The 17,933-nt window shown below is 34.3% G+C and overlaps 1 protein-coding gene across 2 annotated transcripts in view; it reads left to right on the top strand.

Moving 5' to 3' along the window:
• Positions 1–499: 499 nt before the first annotated feature.
• The window catches only part of LOC101739197 (G protein-activated inward rectifier potassium channel 3), a 69,829-nt gene continuing 52,395 nt past the window's right edge, over positions 500–17,933 (top strand). For both annotated transcript variants that reach the window (XM_012695801.4, XM_012695803.4), the window contains exon 1: positions 500–1,060. The gene's annotated coding sequence lies outside the window, so the exon portion shown is untranslated. The remainder of the gene's footprint in view (positions 1,061–17,933) is intronic.

The raw sequence follows: 17,933 nt of genomic DNA, 5'->3' as shown, positions 1-17,933 counted from the left end.
AGATGTCTATGGGCTCCAGTAACCACTTAACACCAGGTGGGCTGTGAGCTCGTCCACCCATTTAAGCAATAAAAAAATATTCCATGTTCAGAACGTTATTCTTAATGGAGGAATTTATTATGATAAGTGATTTTATAAGAGAGAAACTGTAAATTGTAAGATGTGTCTTTGTCCTTTGTTTAACCTTTCACCTTCTGGCGAACCGTATGAAATATTGGCGCCAAGAATGCATGTTGTAAGTTTGTACGTATGAGTTGCTTTTATAATTTTTTTTTTCATTTTGTATCAGAAATAATCGTACGATAAATATTCACGATCATTAATTTTAGGAAAGACACAAAAACCAATGTTCTTAATATATTTTGTTAATGACTCACAAAAATATGGAGAAGTGAATTGTATGGTATTTCTAGTTGACGTCGCCGAATTTAATTGTAATTGATGAAAAAAAGTGGCCTAACTCTGAGAAAAAAAGGAGCGGCATCGACATTGGCGTCTTCTGATCGAGCCCGCGTTGGTCGTGCGTTGGATACGACGCGTCGGTTAGATAACAGTTCCAATGAAACGTTCCGCGGGGCTTCCATCGCAGTCGTTGTAATTATTTTTTAACGTCGCGAATATACAAGTGTAGAATTTTACAGCGCTCGTTCAGTCATCGCTTGGACAACGCACGGTCGACATTCGCCGCGTCTTGTGCGTGCAAACATCCCGCCGCGATTTTTTTTTATAACAAGAAACTAGTGCTTCTCGTATCGGTAACGTTATAAATATGCCTAAAAAGAAATAGATTACGTAACGTATTTAATTTATAATTCGTTTTTTTTTTTGTTGTTGCTTTAATTTTAAATAAAAGAACATGTGCTAAATTGTGAAATCGAATTGACATTGCGACCGCATGCAAACAGTGCTGTGTAGTCGCGTCCAAAATTCTGTGATACTGTTGCTGTGAAAACTTTAGTAAATTATTACATTAAAAAAAAAAACTAACTTAAAATCGTTTCGTGAATTTATTTCGCGAAACATCCAAGAATAATTCTTTATGATAGGTCCATATATGAAGGTGAGTCTTGTTTTTTTCTAGTATAAGCACTGGATTGATTTTAAATGTCGTTCTTATCAGGTGACTGATAACATTGTAGCGTTGATAAATGGCGCGAATAATGTTTGCATTACGTACTAACTAACCTACGCTGTTTTCTTAACCTCAAAATTTTTGAATTCTCTTTCCATATAAAGTTGAATAATGGTAAAGATACGTAACAGTCATATCAGCAATCTTCATCATGTTGTAAATAATATAGTAATATATATAACCTTCACATAAAATAGGTATTTAAATAAAATCAGTAAAAAAATGAACTTTGTTGTTGTACCTCACACTGGTAAACGAACAGTGAATAATAATATATACACATGTACTGCTAACAGACATCTAATTGTGACCACCTGGGAACACGTCACATGTACCGGAAACTTATATTCAAACACCATACATATACATAGAACTAAAAAAAAATTGTGTTGATGTCTGGTCTAGAGCCTCAACGCGAGGAGCCAATGGTAAGGAAATTCGTTTTCTATTTTACGAATTATTACAACACAACTGAACAATGCGTTTCAATGCAGCTATTTGACGCAAAAGTGCGCTTAAATTGAGTAAAGAGGTACATTTAATATTTATATTTATTTATAATATCTAAAATAAATAAAAAGTTTTTATATAAAGTAAGAAGCGTCTTGAGTCTGTGCTAGAGCCACGGAATAGATAACCTTAATTATCTATTCCGTGGCCATAGCCCTTTCTATTTATGCCGTGAAATATGCATGCGTTCCTCACCCAGACTTTATTGTGTAGATAAGGAATGCGATCCAAGTCTCTATTGCATCGTATATCGATTGTCCCATCCTTCGAACCGGACTTTCCTGTTCCCATTTACCACAAACTCATGATTTTACTGGTAATGTAAACGTTTTTTTGCCTGCCTCCTGCCAGTACCTCGAGGGGCTATTCTGGCTTCACCGGTGTACTTAGTGCGAGTTTTGTAATGTTCTCGCTAGCGTAAAATTTGTATAGAGTTGGAACGTTTGCCTACGTTTGCCGCTAGGGGTGCTGTTCCAACTGCATACCAATTTGAGTTAACTTTTAAGCTATCGAGAACGTTAAAAAACTCACATTAAGCACAAGGATGTGTAGGCGAGAGCTCACGGGGAGAGAGATTCAATTATTTGTTTTTTTTTTATTATTCACATTATTATATGATTTAATAAAAGACGAAAACTAGTTTTAAATATCACATTATCATAACAATAAATAGCTATGATACGAGAATTGGAATTTCCAGATAGTAGTAGATCGTGACGATCGATTCTTTGGTGACGCCAATTATAATAATACCTATTTATACATATCTATCGATCTATGTATAAAATATAAATAACCTTAGTCTCAATGGCATTTTCCGAGAACTCATAACGAAGAAAAAACTTCAAAAACTGGTTTATAAAATGAATCACTGATTCTTTTATATCGGACATAGTTTGGCAACAACCGTTGCGTTCAACTGGTCCACAGTCCACATACTTGTTTTAGAATCGATCAAGCAATACGTGTTACTAAATATGAGTTGCTAAAGTTGAGTTTCGCATGCGCGAATTCGGCCAATAGCGGTGATTTTGATACAAAGCACGTAACTGCAAAGGAGGTGGCCTTATCAATAGTTAATACAATGCTCTTCCTTGCATTGAAACAACCTATTATCAGGAAATTGTAATTGAGATTGAATCATGCATCCGACGGTAAATGCGATTCGATACACCGGTACCTTTGCCATTTCCAACCACTCTGCAATGGCTTGATTTAAAGCACATATTTATTCAACAAAAGTGGCGGATGCAAGGCGATTGCATGCAGCAGAGATGCGAATGTTGCGATGGATGTGTGGAGTAACGAGAATGGATATAATATGGAATGAATATCTTAGAGGAAGTCTGAAAGTGGCACCTGTGACAGAGAAGCTGAGGAGTGCGCGCTTGGGATGATATGGACATGTGATGAGACGAAATGAAAATGAGGTTGGTAAGAGAGTGTTAACTATGAATGTGGAAGGATATCGAGGAAGAGGTAGACCTAAGAAAAAATGGATGGATTGTGTCAAAGACGATATGGGTAAGAGGGGAGTGAACGAAAAAATGGTATATGATAGAAGAGTATGGAAGGAGAAAACATGTTGCGCCGACCCCAGGTGAATGGGAGAAGGGCAGGATAATGATTCATTCATTCAAGGACCGGTCTAGCTATTTCGTAGAATAATAACAAAATGAACGTCTTCGAACAACTAAATAAAAAGAAATCGGCATTCAAAGAAACTTCTCCTTTGTATGCAGTGAGTTTAATAAAATTTATCTATTGGCCAGTCTCAGTGGCCCGTTGGTGGCTCTACGACTTTTTTCACTCGCCACAAAAAAGGATACTATCGAGCTAAATTTATTTATATTATGAAGAAATAAAATTTAGAATGACGAGCTTATGGTTCTGGTACTTTGAATTGTTATATTATCACAGTATTTTTTCTTAGGTGCATCATCTAATTTGTAGATATTTAAATTATTTTAAAGTAGAGACAGTTTGATTGAAAATTTTGAATGTTTAATTTAAAATGCATGTGACATTAGGTAAATCACTTGTGAAAAAATAAATTGTAGTAATATTTAATGTAGAATATTAAAAAAAAATTACTTGATCGTGAAGAACAATAATTGATAAGGTTTCGTATGAATATTCCTAACTTTGGTAAGTTAATAGTAGTTAGGAAATGCTAATTTTCTATTTTTAATAAAAATAAATTATCAGTACGGTACCGGAAGGATCCTATTTTTCAAAATTACTGCTCAAACATTATGAAACTCGGCTGAGCGCAATTTTATTAAGTGTGACGTCATTAGGTGCCAAAACAAACGATGAGCGACGCTATTATACTTTCAACGATTACCTACATTTGGCATCACGAGTTGCGATATTAAATATCCTGTATATAATTTTGAAGTACTTCCCAGTGAAACGCGGCCAAAAGTAACTGTGATTATGGCTAAATATGTACTAACAAAATACGAGAATCGACGCTCAATCGGATATACCCAATAATTAGAAAAAACTATTTACATTCATTTTATACGGTATCGCATTAAAAGTAAGCGGTAGATTTATTTCCAGAAACTCCATTGCATTCACACCGGTCTATTTAAATCGATATTTTGCTGCGTTCATTACAATATTATTCTATTGTAGGCGGTTGTGTATAACTTATTAAGTTTTATTTGATAACTAGCGACCCGCCCTCACTTCGCTTCGGAAACTGTAAATTATTATTGATTTCTCCACTATTTAATGGTTGTTATTATACATATAAACCTTCTTCTTCAATCACTCTATCTATTAAAAAAAACCGCATCAAAATCCGTTGCGTAGTTTTAAAGATTTAAGCATACATAGGGACAGACAGATATAGGGACAGAGAAAGCGACTTTGTTTTATACTATGTAGTGATTAGTAACGGTGCTAGGTATATAGCTATTAAATGTAGGTTGTTGAGGTGCAATTGGTTTGTCTTCAATGGCTAGATAAGAAATTTACTCTTTTATTTATTTATTGCTTAGATAGATGGACGAGCTCACAGCCCACCTGGTCTTAAGTAGTTACTGGAGCCCATAGACATCTACAACGTAAATGCGTCACCCACCTTGAGATATAAGTTCTAAGGTCTCAAGTATAGTTACAACGGCTGCCCCACCCTTCAAACCGAAACGCATTACTGCTTCACGGCAGAAACAGACAGGGTGGTGGTACCTACCTGTGCGGACTCACAAGAGGTCCTACCACCAGTAAAAAATCAATTTTAATAAAAATATCGTCCTTAAACGTATGTAGATTGGTAAAGATGCAAATATAATGTAATACATCTAGTCATGATCAACGGTTTCATTGGCGCCACGTCTGTATTTAGATTTATACTTGAAATGTAAGCTAACCTAATATTTGTTGCACTTGATGGATTGTTGATCGCGAATTTATTAGTTAAAAAATATCATTTAATATCGGAGTGGTATTTTAGTGGAAATAAGATAGTATACTATACCCGTTTTCTAAGTTTAGTCATCGAAGAAAAAAAAACTCTTCAATCACTTAAAGAGATACAAACACTGAAACAATTTGTAATCGTTTTTGATATCTTACACGTAGGTACGAATTACTGAAATAGTATATTTAAAAATATAGTAGTATGCTATGAAATACATTGGTCTTAGTTTCTAACCGTGGTCAGGGCTAATTAAACATTCTAGTTGACATACTAACTACATTTTAGCGAATCGGAATAGTTACATTGACACGCTTTGCGCCAGATCTTCTCAGTGGGTCGCGTTTCCGATCCGGTGGTAGATTCTGCGAAGCACTGTTCTTGCTAGGGTCAGTGTTAGCAACTCTCCGGTTGAGCCCCGCGAGCTCACCTACAAACGTTAGGGTGAAGCTGAAATAGCCTCTCAAGGCTATCAGAATAGGTTAAAAAAAAAAAAAGACACGCTTTGTATACGCGAGAAGTCTAAAATTTAAAATCGGATTGTCTTATACTTTTTATAGATAACAAAGCGAATGAGACATGTTCAACTTTTAAACAAACCAAGCTAGAATGTTCGCCTGTCTCATTGACGTCGAAAATGAATACGACAAGCACAACAATACACATACCCCGAACACTAAAATGTACTGAGAAACTTAATAATGCCATGCCAATTTATAGCTCGTCTGGTGTGAAGTGTAGCCCATGGGCAGCAAAATACTGCCACTTACTTTGAGGCATCGGGTCGAAGTATCAGTCAAACTGCTTAAAGGATTCTTAGACTTGACTTGAAAAAAAAAATGTACCTTGTAAAATATTTAGTTTATTTGTTGTAATATATGCATTATTCGTCTGAACATGGAGGTAACACCTCGCTCATGTAGTCATGCCTAATTGATATTGTCAATAAATCTTGTAACATCACTTATTTCTGAGAAAAATATACCTACGTTAAGTGGGTTAACTCGTCTCAAATAAGGATTCTCTTTGTTGTGCAAAATGAAATCAAACATTTACATTCAGCACACCTAGACGCGTCAAATCATAAATATATGGCATATGTGTAAGAAATTTGTTGTAGCAATCGGTCCAAAATAGTCCGCAAATATATTTCAATCCTGTTTTAGAGCCGTGTTATGAAGAGTCGTGACCACGAAAATTGAAAAGTATTCGAAACATCACTACTGATACATATAATGACTTTGATAAATGCGAGATTAAACCGTAAAAGTACTTTTAATTATACAATTCGCGAAATCGATGATAATATCGATGATAATCTTTTGAACTACGTACATTCAAAAGTACATAGATTACGGACGCATTCCTTAAAATTTCACGTCAACGCTTTTGTTTTTACCAAAGTTTAATCACTTATCATAAATTATCATTAATTAATTTGAAGTCAAGGAACTGCTAAAGATAAATGCATAGGGGTACGGGTAATGATAAATTAAACTTTTCCATTCACGTATCTTATTTGATAAAATAGTACATTTACTAATAGATAGACTAATCACACTGAAAAAGTTTGATAAAAGGCTGTATCAATTAAAATTAATTAAATTAGGAGAAACAAACAACAAGAACAAAAAGATCTGAATAAATATTAAATTTCCACTAATTACTAATAGTTCTGATTCTTTATAGGGCGGATAGTTAACATTGACCTCTGAGCTGATCGGTTAATATACATAGATAGTAGACAATTTAAATTTTAGAATAGGAACGTTGGGCTCATTTTGTTTTGAGCAAATAGCACGAATATTTGTTACACACACAGTTAAATACCCAGTATTAGAGTTTCAATCAAGCTAGGATGAATGTGGCGCCCGAAATTAGCTGCCGACTGACGCAATCGCTACTAATCCACACTAATATTAAATAATCGAAAACAATTGTGTATGTTTGTTAACATTTAGTGGTAAAACTGAGCGATACTTCGTAGATTAAACCACTCATGGCCCTGAAGAAGTGTGTTCAGATTTATTTTTATTTATTTATTTATTTATTAAGTCGCACCAACAAAGTGATCATCAATACTAAACATTGACAAATTGACAAAAGTTCATGGCAGATGTCACCTCAATTATAGGTGCAATCGACAGTGCATTAACATCAAAAATAAAAAAAATATACAGCTAAGATTTGAATACATTTCATTCATTGCTTAAGATTAATTTAGTTGGGAGATGATCCGCGACAGATTTTTCCTGTAAGTAGTGAGACAGTCAGAAAAAACATCTATTTCACTTAAAATAAGTTCAGCGCAATCGGACAACTCCGAAGGAACATTGACGGAGACCGCGCTACCGTGGACATTATTGTAGTCCCAAAGGATTCTGTTTAAGGGAGAGTAAGCACCTAAATTCGACCGAGCGGGCTTTCTTATAAACGGTTTATATTTCTTCGTTCTTGGTAGGTACTTAGGGGCTGATATTTTTATTTGGGTTAATAGATTAGGTGTGTCGGTTATTCCATGAATTAATTTGTACAGAAATATACCCCCCATTAGTTTTCTCCGGTTTAGAAGAGAGTCTAAATTAAAGTGGCAAAGTCTATCTTCATAGCTGGGTAACTTCCTACCCAGATTGTAGTTGTAAGACAAGTACCATAGAAACCGTTTCTGGACACTTTCCAATCGTTTCTTGTATATTTCATAGTAAGGATTCCACACAATGCAGCAATATTCCAAGGTACTGCGTACGAGAGCATTATAAATTGTGATCTTAGTGTTTGGTTTTTTGAAATCTTTGCAATTGCGAAATATAAATCCCAATGTTTTAAAGCTCTTTCTGGTAATATTCTGAATATGTGTGCTGAATTGCAGCTTACTATCAATGGTCACACCCAGATCCCTAATAGAGTCTACCTCAGATAGTGGTGCACCATTAATATGATACGTTCTGGAAAATGAGCGTCTTTTTCTAGTAAAACGAATTACATAGCATTTACTGATATTCAGACTCATGCCATTCGCACTGCACCAGCCAAACAAATCCAAATCCCTTTGCAATAATTCAGAGTCAAGAGATGAGTTTACTTTCCTGAAGAATTTTAAGTCGTCGGCGAACATATAGAACTTTTTTTAAACTATTTCTTCTTGACTACGCGGAAAAACGTCAAATCACGATTGCCTCATGAAGCGAATAGTCAGTTGATGTCATAATCGCAAATGTTTATCGTTTTTATGTATGGGTACACGATATACATACATATACAACCCATAGAGACAGCCCACTGAGTTTCTCGCCGGATCTTCACAGTGGGTCGCGGTGATCTGATCCGGTGGTAGATTCTGCGAAGCACTACTCTTGCTAGTACCAGGATTAGCAACACTGCCGGTTTGAGCCCCGTGAGCTCACCTACACGTCAAGGAGAGGCTTAAATAGCCTCACAATGCTATTATCAGCATAGGCAGGGAAAAAAAACATTATATTTACCTAAAGCATAAAAGCGCCCCTAGAGGCAAACGTAGGCAAACATTTTAACTCCATACAAATTTGAGTTAACTTTTACACTATCGAGAACGTTAAAAACTCGCACTGATCAAACTGATATCGCGTTTTTCATTGTTATAATATTATATCCACCGTTTCTGTAGACGTTGTCCATCTGTCCGACAGTAATGTGAAGAAGGGTGGTCACAAAAAGACTTGGAAGAGGCTGTGTGAAAGAGGGTATGCGTGACAAGGGTGAAAGTACAAAGATGACATACGATAGACCCGAATGGAAAATATGACATTGCACGGCGACCCCGCATGGTGGAATAAGCGCATGAAGAAGATATTTCGAATACATTACAATTTTCGTCGATACGGTTGTTTTATGGTTATTATCTTTGGTTTTCTTTATGGTATATTGAGTGGTGTTATACATATGTAGTTGGAAAAAAGGAAAAGGTGGCATGTCTGGAATTCAATACTGGAATCATAATTTGTCATTGACGTACACAGAATATGTTAATCTTAATAAATTAATTGCAGTAAACCAATTTAAAGGACGTTCGATAAAGTTTTGCTACAACAATTATGTATTTAAATATAAATAATAAAATTTATGGGAATTTTTTTTTTTAAATAAAAAATGGCGGAATACGAATTGTAATTTAGCTTTATAACCAACTAGCGGCACACTCCGGCTCTGCTCGGGTCTTTAACAAAAATTTCAACGATATTTAACATTTGTTTTATTTTTTTAAATAAAAGAACACTTATTGCGGCATAACTATAATAGTTAGACATATGCTGTCGCGACGCTTTTTGTAAATGATAATGTGTTCTACAAAGTCGTAGAGCATTATTTTATTCTTTCATCAATAGTTTTCGCAGGGCACTCAATGTAAAGAATATTTTAGGTATTTTTTTTACACCTTGAGTTACATTATTGGAGTTTTAGTAAGGATCCCTAATTTTTTTTCAAAAAAGATTATCGCCTATGTTACTCTGGAATAGTGTAACTTCCTAACAGTGAAAGAATTTTTCAAATCCGTTCATTAGTTTCGGAGCCTATTCAATACAAACAAACAAACGAATCTTTCCTCTTTATAATATTAGTATAGATGAAGATAGACTCAAAGAAATGGACACGCACGCGCCTTCGCGTGTTTGTGTTTATATGCGTTTCACGTGATATCAGCGTGCGTTTTCGACAAACGCCAATTGTTATTACCTACTAAAGTGACGTAAATTAACCTAAACCTACCATGTTATGCGAGAGAGAACCAACATCGTTTGTACGTATAATAATTTAATGTTAATTTAAGCTTTTTGATTAAAACATTGTCACTAAAGAGACTATTAAAATCACTAATTTTTGAGAAAAGTTTCACGTTAAATTCGGGTTCTATTTGTAAAATGGTAGTCTTAATAAAATAAAAATAGTTTAAAATAGTTTTCGTTGTAGTTGCAATCCATCACTATTTACCATCAGACAGGCCGCATGCTCGAGTGCCTACAATGCCAATAAAAAAAAACATGTTATATTTAAAATTTGTTTATCTATTTTGAGTATCAATTATTGTGGGTTACAATTTACAATGAATGTGCTATTGACCTTGAGTTTGTTTGTCAATTCTATCAATTCAGTTGCCGAGTACTTATTGAAAATTGATGTTTGAAAACATTCGCTTGTAGTACATACAATCACAATCGAACACGATTCTGGTATATAGATTCACACATAAAATTCAATTAATATTTAGCACTCAGAATTTATATTATATAAATCACACAGAACTATTAATAAATTTAATATGTTCAACGACTTTGTTTAAAATTGTTTCACTTTAGAAAATCCACTTGTGTTTATTTCTATTTAAATTTTAAATCCTTTTAGGCGATTTATGAACATAAAAATTTTAATTACAGAAAACTTACCAAACGAACCATGCGATTTTTGTTAGTGTAATCGAATCGAAATCAACGCTTTCCGGTTGTTGCTCAATCGATAACTTCAGCTCAACGGGATCTATTGAATGTTTGATATAAAGTCTTATGCTAAATCAGTATCGGCTAAGTTTAGCTGATCGCGTTTCTAAACACAGTATAAATCTATACTAATATTATAAAGAGGAAAGATTTGTTTGTTTGTTTGTTTCGAATAGGCTCCGAAACTACTGGACCGATTTGAAAAATTCTTTTTCCATTAGAAGCTGACATTGTCCCTGATGAACATAGGCTACTTTTTTTAAATTTTTTTTAATTTTTTTTTGTTTCATGTGTGTTTTAATGTTTCCGAAGCGAAGCGAGGGCGGGTCGCTAGTAGGGAATATAATTGTAATTGCAGTTGTTACATTGAGACGTTGCTGTACTTACCATCATTCAAAATTACATAAACAAACTAGAGCAACCTGGCAAACTGAAGTTCTTTGAAGAATCCGTAATTATAAGAGTTTCATCTTAGCCCGATGATTGTACATATTATTGAATGCATCCATTTTGATTCTTATAATCTAGTTTTAAACCATAGGGCCTTGACAAATGCAATCGGAAAAACGGCTGCCTTTACCTTTAATTTTTCGTTTTTTTTTTCTATTTTGGCATCTGATAAATAATAATCTGATGAATATAGTGATACTCAAAAAAGACAGCATCAGACGCACAAATTTAATTTAAATAAAATCTAGAAATCAAAACAGATTCCTAACAAGAATATTTTAAATTTAAAAACTTTATTCGAATAATATTCTCTATTTTTATTGTATGTAATATAATAACTAAGGTACTGTTGGTAAGGTATACTCGCATGGGTAGGTACCACGATCCAGCCAAACCTGCTGCGTAGCAGTCATGAAAGGTGATGCACATGTCAAGCATAAAGCTTGAAAATGTCGTGTGCCAGCTAAGACTTCAACCTTATATTTTAAGCTGGATGACAGCCAGTTGTGATGCCCCTATGGGCCGAAAGCCATTTTACGTTGATTGGGCCGTAAACTCCTTTACCCATCTGCACAATAAAATTTAAAAAGCTATACATAAATTTAGCTCTGGATTTTTTCAAAGGTTATCCGTCTTACATGATTAGAAATAGAAATCTGTTGATGATTGTATAAGTTTAGTTTAGACAAGGTCGGTAGTTATCGGTGTCCTCATTGTCTCATGTTACTGACCGACGACGCGACTAGTCACGTTAAGACAATGAAGAGACGACACGCCACATTGTTTTAAAGAATAACTTTAATTGCGATTGTCTCACTGGCGAACTCAAACTAATGCTGTAAAAATTTACATTACTTTTATGGTTTAATCTCGCGTTTTTTGTTGTCATTTTAATATTATTCTTGAAGTTTTAAATACTTTGCCGTGTTCGTGGTCACGGATGACCAAGGAGTTATTCCGTCAACATTTTAATGTTGTGCTAACTACCCTTTATTTTTTTTATGAAAAAAATTTATCTAGACTTTTAATTTTCTTGATTGACTTTGGTTAAGGAATAACATCGTGTAATACAAATCAATCCCGCAAAATTATAATTCGCGTAATTACTGGTGGTAGGACCTCTTGTGAGTCCGCACGGGTAGGTACTACCATCCCGCCTATTTCTGCCGTGAAGCAGTAATGAACGCGTTTCGGTGTGAAGGGCGGGGCAGCCGTTGTAACTATACTGAGACCTTAGAACTCATATCTCAAGGTGGGTGGCGGCATTTACGTTGTAGATGTCTGTGGGCACCAGTAACCACTTAACACCAGGTGGGCTATGAGCTCGTCCACTCAACTAAGCAATAAAAAAAAAAGTAAACTTCTTAAAACTAATAAGAACTAAAAGTTATTTTAGTAAGCATTTTCAATTACGCTTACGACTCGGGAAAACCGATGAAAAGTCTTGCAATTCCATAATATTTTTGTTATGTTGAACATGTACACAACGTATTAAATTATAAGTAACAGGGTAATCAGAGATTTTTGTACTTTTTATTGCATAGATATACACGAACCCAAGGCCGACCGGGTGTTTAGTGATTAGTGGAGTCCACAGACATCTCAAACGAGATTGCCGCCACCCACCTCGAGACATGAAAACTGAACGCTTGACTGCTTCGTTCGGTCGTACAAAATTAGTATTAGTAATTTAGGTAAATTTATTGTTGATGACACAGAACATTTCACAAAAATACTAAAATTTGTAAAGGAAATGTGCTTTATCTATGTTGAGTTCTCTCTTACGTCAGAATCAGAGATGCCTCAGAACAGTAATTAATTTCATATGTTTCATTAACTATGTGGCAATAATTACTTGCAGCTACAATTATACAGGAAGTAATTACAAAAGACATGACATGAGATTGATAAATACTTAATAATTAATGATTACGTAAAATAATTGACATCGTAGTCGCTTTCATACAGGTTATGTGATCTAATAAATATGTCTACCAGAAGTTCGAATTTTGATTTAAATTTTTTTTTAAATTCCTTGCAATGGAAACTTAACTTTGCTTTTAGAATTTCCTACACATCTTACGGTGTTAATTTAAAAGGTTTGCAGAAATGTAGTAAAAAAAAAATACACGCACGTAAAAAGGTTAGCTCATCAATAAGTTTTATAAAGGACGTCACTGCAAGGCTGTTCATATTACAGACCTGTCTCGCTGTGTTAGACTTGATGGCGACATTCAAAGGATTTCACAGACAAAGATTCAGCAGAAAGTGATAACATTAGCTATAGCTTTCATACAAACGTTTAGAATAGAGTATACTTGACGTCAACATGAGTTATCATCAAATATCCCCGCGCATTCAATTTTTTAGGTATTACGAATCCATTCAATTCCAAATTCTAGTCTTAGGAAAGCAAAAGGTTATTGATTATTATTTAATATTGATTGAATTTGAATTGATACTATTTAAGATTATTGATTATGATTATTAATTCGATTTTTAAAATGGCGACAGAAACAAACATTCTTACTTCATTACTGGTGGTAGGACCTCTTGTGAGTTCGCCCGGGTGAGTACCACCACCCTGCCTATTTCTGCCGTGAAGCAGTAATCCGTTTCGGTTTGAAGGGTGGAGCAGCCGTTATACTGTAAAAACGGAGACCATAGAACCATATCTCATGGTAGGTGGTGGCATTTACGTTGTAGATGTCTATGGGCACCGCTAACCATTTCACACCAGGTGGGCCGTGAGCTCTACTACTACTTACTGCTTAGATACAAGTTTATCCTCCAAAGCCGTTCGGACGCTTTGACGTTAATTATCGCCAGAATTACTAAGAGTTTCTATACGCTGAGTAAAGCTTTTATTTGTCACCAAAAAAAGGGCAATGCACATTTTTTCTTTTTGAGTATTATGGTGGATTAAAACGCATTGGGTGTCGCTATTCCACTATGTAATTTACGATGGTATTATTTCAATTTACTGTGTCTCCTTCCTCGCTCTCCCCAGCTCCGTTAGATTCGATCGAAGACTTATTAGTGCAAAATTCACTCCACGGTATCCCGAACATTATTCTTCAGCTCCACATTTCCAGAACATTTACCGTTGAGTATTATATTTAGTAAATATAATCCTCGCATCATCGCATTACGATCAAAAAACAAAACTATTTTTAAAATATCAATAAATTTCATAAATTAAAATTCAATCTTAAACAACGGGTAGGTAACCTTCTTAGAATTATACATATTAGCAATGTCGAAACTTGATTTATGAGTAAAATTACATATTCTTTTTTTCAATAACCAGATTGTGGAGTTTTCGTCGATTATTTTGAAAAGGTGGCCTTGACATTGAAAAAGTTGTGTAGAATTAATTACCAATCAAGCGTAGTAACAGTTTATAGCCATATCGGCACTTGGTAACGCGAATCCTCTTACGCAAAACGTTTTGATCAAGTAATATATGACTCGATGAAAAATAGGAAAGCCTTTTGTAAGCAGGTTACCTAGCGCCCCAGCAACTAGGTCTATTGATTTTGCTGCATTAATGCAAATTCAGCTTTTGCACGCGAATCGAATTTTTCAATTTCGGTATACGCATCGTATTTTAATAATGTTGTAATAATTACGTGTTGGTTTGTGATTCATTCGAAGCCTTCTGTTATAGAGTAAGCGATTTTTTGTTCACCGTGAGTCAACCTAACCTATCGATATTAACGATAGTACGAACCTAATATGCCTTTCGTCATGTGGTGTACAACTCATTTCGTCATACCCTTTATGTTTAAGATTAGAACGTTCTTTGAAGCATGAATAATTCATTATTCTCAAGTAACCTAATTTCAGTCACGTGTCTGCGGAGTAGTGGGCAACGCTCTCCAGGCCAACGTTCTTCATACGTTCGCGAAATCATTTCACGATTCCAAGGAAATAACCTTATTTCGGGATGAGCAAAAATAAACACATGTGTGTTGTACTATTGCACGTGTACGTATATAAACATACGAAACAACAGTACGTCGGCTTCCGTGTTCATGGTCGAAATTGTCACGGTCGACGAACGCTAATGTGAATCGCCCTTTTTCAACTGTCATTCGTACTGTGATTTTTGTACGCGACTATTTCAAATTTAGTTTAATTGAGGCCCGAAAACTGAACTAATTTGTATTTAATAATTACAATCCTCTCAATAATAATTGCTTAAATTCATTGAACAGAAATAAATTGTTAGTTAGTCATTAGTTTAGCAGAAATTTATAATAATAAAATAGAATTCGATTCCTACCAAATATATAATATTATATATAGTCAACATTGCTTTTCATTGTTACGTTGCAAATGCTTAGATTTAATTTAAAATCAAAAACCGAAGAAAATGCAAAATTAATAAATAATGCACAGTCGACTAGGACTGGTGTATTCGTTTTTTTTCTCCTGCCTAATCGTTGGTAGCTTAGGGGGCTATTCCAACTTCACGCGGACCGGACTATTGTACCAATATCGTCATGTATATGTATCAAAATGAAAAAAAGTAAATGCCTAAAACGTACATACGTAAATACGTAAAATAAATATGTAGGTATAATATATTCAATGATTGTGTACGTGATACTGGTATTAACATGAAAAATATTTTTTTTTATAAATTATTAGTAGTAAATATCGCCTGGTAGTACTGTAATGTTGTGTATGAAGTTTATATTATAATTATACGAACAAGTCCTGTGTAATATTGAATGAAATATATTTATTGCATATTTATACAGTATACAGTATATATGTACAAGTACTGTTTATTAATTTAATATGTATATATAATACACAAATATATAGTGTAAATATCTCCAGATAAGTATGTACCTAACTAAAGACACTATGTTTTTTTTGTTAAATATTGCAAATTTAGTACATTTAGTAAGTACATTTACGTAATATAAGTCACTTTTTTCTTTGTTTTTGTAAATCTAACGGTTGCCTATAAGAGATTGCTTTAAGCCAAAAGACGATTACACTTTTTTATATTATATTTCAATGAATTACTTTGGGGTACAATCAAACCAATTATATCTCAATAACTATTCAATATTCTTATAAAATAAAACTTATGTATTCGAGTCCGTACAAGTTGGATCTATTTTGTCTATTTCCACCGCGAATCAATCTTTCCTTTGTGTATAAAGGCTTGAAGGCTGACAGAGCTGTATATATACTATATAATGAAGAATTTCATTTCTTGTTTCAAGAATTGCTACGTTCTGATGCTACGCTAATCACTTAGCACCAGGAGGGCTGTGAGATTGTCTGGGATAAACATAGAAATCAATCTAATGACGTGCACAAAAAGATCTTTTGACGTTTACAATGTAATCACGTGGCAATCTACTTCATTAAAAATGAAATTGAAAGAAATCGGAGATGATTTTCGTTATTAAATATTACGATAACTAATGTTCCGTATTATGTAAAATTATCTTCGTGGTAATTTATTATTAATTACTTAATTACTCGGACCTCCCAAGTTTATTAAAATCATAATCGCTAATAAATCAAAGCGAAGTTGATCAGATTTGTAATCAACTCTAAAATAGGCAATTACATAAGTAACAAACTAAGAGGCGTCATGTTTACAGTTTTTGGTTTATTTTTGAAAATAACAAAAAAAGAAAATTTTATCTTGCAGAAAAACTAAATTAATTTATTTAAATTGATTACGAGGAAAAATATCCGTTGTCGGCTAAAGGTAGCTCGGTGACTCAAGCTGATATAAAAAAAACCTTATCTACCTACTTCCAGTAAACTGCTAGCATCTTGCCTAAAATATCAATTGATTACATCATAATTTCCGAAGAAAAACAAAAATTGTATTCTTCGAATTTTTGCAAGACTTTCACACGTTTCGTGCTCATAACATCAGCCTTTACGAAAGCGAGGCCTTATTTAAATTTTAAATCTGAATTCGTTTGAACTGGCCAGTTCACAATAAATTTCGAATATAAAATGGCAACATTATTTCGGTCATTGAATACAACGAAATTAAATCACGTCTCGTTTCCCGCTATTCGTGTTACATTTGACGATCGAAAACGTATGCTTCGATTATAATAAATCGTGTATCTTTGAATCGTTCCAAATCTAGAAATTTTATTATTTTACATGCGAATTTTTTCGTGTATACCTTGACAATACCTTGATAATTATTATAATATTATGTTACCGTTGACACTGAAATATGTTAATCCCAAATATAACTTTTATTTACTACAATATTACTTTATCTGTGCCAACTTTAGACTAGGGGTTCACTATTTCATGTATACCTACGTGCTATGTTTCTTAGAAGAAAACAAAAAAATCAGAAGTCGAATTTGGACTTTAGACTATGCAAATAGTGTCGTAATTTGATCGATGTATTTATTGATGTGATTGGCGTATTTGACGTTTTATAGATGTCATCCATTACGGCGCGAATATTATTGAGGCGTTAACGATGGTTATGTTAATTTTATAGTGATGGAAGCTGGTGATTACTGCCGTGTGCTTTATTGTTTAGCAAACTGTGAAAATTTGCATGATGCTTCAGCACGAATTGATTTTAGCGTGAAAATCCTTTAAGGCCAACAATTGTGGGCGATTCGCAATTACTGTTTACACTTATCTGGTCTCGTTAGTCAATGTAGTCACCGACGCGATCACTGTATTACGATGTTCGGTATTGATTCCCGGTCTGAGTAATTTTCTTTGTTGAACACATTCAGTATTACGATTTCTGGATGTACCGTACCGTAGTGTACCATAACACAGGAGAAATTATTCGCTTGCGCTATTTAGTGTGAAAGGTTAGCTTGATCAAACAAATTAGTTTGATCCGTTGGGGCCAGAAAGTTCTTGAGTGGCGACCGCGTAACGGAAGACGTAACGTGGGTAGGCCTCCCACAAGATG

Source organism: Bombyx mori, chromosome 17 (genome assembly GCF_030269925.1).
Source record: "Bombyx mori chromosome 17, ASM3026992v2".
Lineage (NCBI taxonomy): Eukaryota > Metazoa > Arthropoda > Insecta > Lepidoptera > Bombycidae > Bombyx > Bombyx mori.
This window is presented reverse-complemented; position numbering and strand designations above follow the sequence as displayed.